The following is a 6000-nucleotide window of genomic DNA, read 5'->3' on the forward strand; positions in this document are numbered from 1 at the left end:
AATAGACTTGGGCAAAGGTCGTCAATGAATGCTAAACCCATTGGGAACAAAATTTAATAAGGAATGGACCAATTACATCTCATCACTAAATCAATTTTTTCACTAAAAGTGAGACAACCAGACATGATGTATCTACTGATTGATGCAACAGAATGCACACAGCACCACTTACAAAGTATTTTTGCCAAAAGAAATGAAAATGAAACAAATTAATCCTGTAGTCTAGATCTAAATACTACTTTATAAGAAATAAAAAAGATAGAGGAGCAAATTAAATGGTACCTGGTAATCAAGTAAATGCAGTAAGTGGGGCATTTTAAGGGACAAGTGACCCAATTTATTCAACAGCATGGGAAGAAAAGGAGAAGGAAAAATTGTTATAGAATATAAAAGACTTAAGAAACACAGTCACAAAAATGTGTGTGGCCTAGTTGGATCTTGATTCAAATGAACAATTTTTGAGGAAAACAGAAAAATTTGAATATGGGCTACATATTAGATTATATTAGTCAATTATCATTGATCTTGATAGAAGTGATAATATCATTGTGATTGTATTTTTTAATTCCTTATTGGATTTTTAGAAAGTTATTTAAATTATATATGTGTGTCTATGTGTACATAGTCATGTGCATGCAGACACACATATACATTATATATATATATATATATATATGTTTTTATTTTCTTTAAAAATACATTGATTTTGTCCAGGTGTGGTGGCTCATGCCTGTAATCCCAGCACTTTGGGAGGCCAAGCGGGTGGAGCACTTGAGATCAGGAGTTCAATACCAGCCTGGCAAACATGGCGAAACCCTGTCTCTACTAAAAATACAAAAAAATTAGCCAGGCATGGTGGTGCGTGCCTGTAATCCCAGTTACTCAGGAGGCTGAGGCAGGAGAATCACTTGAATCCAGGAGGCAGAGGTTGCAGTGAGCCAAGATTGTGCCATTGCACTCCAGCCTAAGCGACAGAGTAAGACTCTGTCTCAAAACAAAGCAAAACAAATACATGGATTCTAAGAGTGGAAAGGTTAGTTATTGATTGAAAGAGCAGCTTTTTTTTCTTAGTTTGGTTGCTAAGTTAGGTTGCTAAGCAGCGGCAGAGAGAGATACAGAAGCACCTTAAGCCTTTGGTTTGAGAACTTACATTTAAGCCTTTAATCCATTTTGAGTCAATTTTTGAATATGGTATAAGATAAGTGTCCAATTTTATTCTTCAGTATGTGGATATCCAGTTTTCCCAATACCATCTATCAAAGAGACTTTCCTATGCTCATTGTGTATTCTTGGTGCCCTTGTCAAAAACTAGCTAACCATATATGCATGGTTTTCTTTTTATTTATGAGGTCTCTAATTCTTTCCATTGGTCTATGTGTCTGTTTTTATGCAGGTACCATACTATTTTGATTACTATAACTTTGTAATATAGTTTGAAATCAGGGAGTGTGATGCCTCCAACTTTGTTCTTTTTTCTCAAGATTGCTTTGGCGATTCAGGGTCTTTTGGGGTTCCATCTGAACTTTAGGATTGTGTTTTCTATCTCTGTGAAATATGCCATTGGAAATGTGATAGGGATTGATGGCATTGAACCTGTAGATCATTTTGGGTAGTATAGACATTTTGACAATATTAATTCTTCCAATTTATGAATATGAGATATTTTCCATTTATTTTTGTAATATAATTTTCCATGTTTTAAATACATTTTCCATTCATTTTAATAATACAATTTCTTTCATCAATGTCTTATAGTTTTCAGTGTACAGGTCTTTCACCTCCTTGGCTAAATTTATTCCTAAGTATTTTATTCTTTTTAATGCTAGAGTGAAATCAGACCCTTTTCTTACACCGTGTGCAAAAACTAACTCAAAATGGATTAAAGACTTAAATAGATCTGAAACAAGGTCTGAAATCACAAAACTTTTTGAAGAAAGCATAGGAGAAAAGCCCAATATTTGTCTTGGCAGTAATTTTTTTTTTTTGACACGACACCAAAAATACAGGCAATAAAAGCAAAAATAAACAAATGGGACTACACAGCAAAAGAAACAATCAACAAAATGAAAATGCAACTTTCAGCATGGGAAAATATTACAAACCATATATCTGATAAGGAGTTAATATCTAAAATATATAAGGAAATCACACAACTCAATAGCAAAAATTAATAATAATAACCTGATTATAAAATGGGCAAATGATCTGAATAAACATTTTTCCAAAGAAGATATTCAAATGGCCAGGAGGTGTATAAAAAGATGCTCAACATCACTAATCATCAGGAAAATGCAAATAAAAATCACCATGAGGTATCATTTCCTACCTGTTCGGATGGCTATTATCAAAAAGACAGGAGTAACGTGTGTTGGAGAGGGTATAGAGTAAAAGGAGCCCTTATGCATTGTTGGTGCAAATGTAAATGTGTTAAGCCCCTATGGAAAACAATATAGTGGTCTCTTGTATTAGGACAGAACTAATAGGATATATGTATATGTAAAGGGGAACTTATTAAGGATTGTTGACTCACGTGATCACAAGGTGAGGTCTCACAATAGGCTGTCTGCAAGCTGAGGAGCAAGGAAGCCAGTCTGAGTCCCAAAACCTTAAAAGTAGGGAAGCTGACAGTGCAACAGCCTTCAGTCTGTGGTCGAAGATCCAAGAGTAGAACTTACAGTCCAATGTTCGAAGGCAGGAAGCATCCAGTCGGAGAAAAAGATATAGGCCGAGAGACTAAGCCAATCTAGTCTTTCCACGTTCTTCTGTCTGCTTTTATTCTGGCCATGCTGGTAGCTGATTAGGTTGTGCTCACCTGGACAGAGGGTGGATGTGTCTTTCCCAGTCCACTGACTCAAATGTTAATCTTCTTTGGCAACACCCTCACAGACACACCCAGGAACAATACTTTGCATCCTTCAATTCAGTCAAGTTGACACTCAGTATTAACCATCACATCACTCAAAAAATGTAACATGAACTACCATACAATCCAGCAATACCACTTCTAGGTATATATCCAAATGAAATGACATCACTATGTCAAAGAGATATCTGTGTTCCCATATTTATCGCAGCTAGCCAAGATATTCACACTAGCCAAGATATGAAATCAACCTAAGGGTCCATCAATGGATTAATGGATGAAGAAAACATCACACTCATGACAACATGAATGAACCTGGAGGACATTATGCTAAGTGAAATAAGCCAGATACAGAAAGACAAATGCTGAATGATCTCACTTATATGTGGAATCTTAAAAAGTTAAAACTGCAGAAGCAGAGAGTACAGCAGCAGTTGCCAGGGGCAACCTGTGCCGGAAGAATGGGGAGAAGTTGGTCAAAGAGTACAAACTTTCAATTATAAGATGAACCAGTTCTGGGGCTCTAATATACACCATGGTATACATCTGTCATGGTCAGAGAGGTGTTAATTAACTTGATTATGAAGCATTTCACAATGTATATGTGTATTAAGTTATCACACTGTACACCTTGATTATATTAAATCTTAGTCTATTAAATATTTCTATAAGACTTTATTATTGGGTTAAATAAAATGAGTGACACTGTATTGTTCACAAATCCACCACTTGAAAGCCCCACAAAATTAACTGGCCACTAAGGCTGCCAAGGGTTTAGAAAGCCTTGTCTTACAGGTTGGAAAGCAATAAGGCTTTTGATGCAGAAGTTGATGAGGGAAATCATCCAGGACTTCAAAATAGATTTCAGTTTCCAGAGTGCAGCCACAGAGTGCTTCAGAAGACTGGTGAAGCATACGTGTTATTTGAAGATTTTAACATGTGCGTCACCTGTGATGAGAGAGTCTCTAACATGCCTTAGGATGCCCTGTTAGCCTGCTTGATATGGTGAAAAAGAGCTTAAATTAAGGCAGTTTTTATGGTGTTTAGTAGTAAATTATGCAAGATGTTTTGTTTTAACTTGTGACTTTATTGCAAGGAAATATTTATATATTGCATTTGAGCTTAAGTCGTCCCCTCACTCAAGATGGTGTGAAAAGTAACTACTCAGATTCAGTGACGTAAACACTGTTGTTCAAGAGTGGCAAATTGCTAGTATGAAGAAGGGATGGATGATAGTTTTTCCATGTTCTGTATATTAATGAGTTGTTGGGTACTAATTATAATAGTAGAATTGAATAAATGCATTAAAGGGTCTTTTTTCAATTATCGGTTATGAGTTGATCCAAGTGTTCAATAATTGAGGCTATTAAAAAAGAACCTGAACCTGAATAAGCATCAACAGTCAACCACTAATTTACAGGAAATAAAAAGGACAGAGAAAAGTGTTAAACACTGTGGGAAAGCTTTCAGCAAAATCCAGGATGTGAAAAACTCTACTGAACAAACCATCCAGTTTCTTCAACAAATAAATTGCCAAAAGTAAAGAGACAGGAGGGTAACCTATAAATTAAAGTGAATATAAGAGACGTATCAACCAATAACAGTGTGTGGATGGCAAGTGTGGGATAGGGTAGGGTAGAGTTGGGAAAGTAGTGGGGATATAGATGTAACAAGATTGATCATTAGTTAATAGTTATTGAATCTGGGTGATGGGAACATGGGGTTTCTTTATACTGTTCTGTCTACCTTTGTATCATAATGAAAATATAAAGTATACGTACCAAAAAAAAAAACCCAGAGTCTGAGGAATTTGACCATATACTTTCGTGATAGAACATGGGCTTTTCCATAAGTGAAATTTAAAGTTTCCTTAGATAGATAGATAGATAGATAGATAGATAGATAGATAGATAGATAGGTAAATAGATAAGATTTTTTATTTTTTTATAGTTTCAACTTTTATTTTACATTCAGGGGTACATTTGCAGGTTTGTTACACTGGTATATTGCATGATGCTAAGGTTTGGGGTACAATCGATCCCATCACCCAGGCAGTGAGCATGGCACCCAATAGGTAGTTTTTCAATCCTTGCCCACCTCTGTCCCTCCTTGCTCTTACTAGTCCCCAATGTCTATTGTTCCCATCTTTATGACTATGTGTACCAAATGTTTAACTCCCACTTACAAGTGAGAACATGTGGTATTTGGTTTTCTGGTCCTACTTTAATTTGCTTAGGATCTTGGCCTCCACCTGCATTCATGTTGCTGCAAAGGGCATGATTTTGTTCATTTTTATGGCTGTATAGTATATTATTGTGTATATGTACCACATTTTCTTTATACAATCCACCATTGATGGGCATCTAGGTTGGTTCCATGTTTTGCTATTGTGTATTGTGCTGTGATGAACATACAAGTGCATGTGTCTTTTTGGTATAATAGAATGATTAATTTTCTTTTGGATATATACCCACTAATGGGATTGCTGAGTCAAATAGTAGTTCTAAGTTATTTGAAAAATCACCAAACTGCTTTCCACAGTGGCCGAACTAATTTACATTCACACCAACAGTATGTAAGTGTTCCCTTTTCTCTGCAGCCTTGTCAATATTTGTTGATTTTTGACTTTTTTAATAATAGCCATTCTGACTGTTGTGAGATGATATCTCATTTTGGTTTTGATTTGCATTTCTCTGATGATTAGTGATGTGGCACATTTGTTCATATGTTTTTGGCCACTTGCATGTCTTTTTTTTTTTTTTTTTTGAGATGAAGTCTTGCTCTGTTACACAGGCTGGAGTGCAGTGTCACGATCTCGGCTCACCGCCACCTCCGCCTCCTGGGTTCAAGAGATCCTCCTGCCTCAGACTCCCGAATAGCTGGGATTATAGGCGTCCGCCACGACACCCAGCCAATCTTTATATTTTTAGTAGAGACGGGTTTTCACCATGTTAGGCAGGCTGGTCTTAAACTCTTGACATCAGGTGATCCACCCACCTCAGCCTCCCAAAATGCTGGGATTACAGGCATGAGCAACCGTGCCCAGCCTGTTTCTTTAGTTTAACTACAGTTTCTTTAGTTTATTTAGGTCCCACTTGTCAATTTTTGTTTTGTTGCAATTACTTTTGAGGACTTAG

The sequence above is a fragment of the Trachypithecus francoisi genome, unplaced genomic scaffold, assembly GCF_009764315.1.
Source record: "Trachypithecus francoisi isolate TF-2019V2 unplaced genomic scaffold, Tfra_2.0 Lachesis_group6, whole genome shotgun sequence".
Classification (NCBI taxonomy): Eukaryota; Metazoa; Chordata; class Mammalia; order Primates; family Cercopithecidae; genus Trachypithecus; species Trachypithecus francoisi.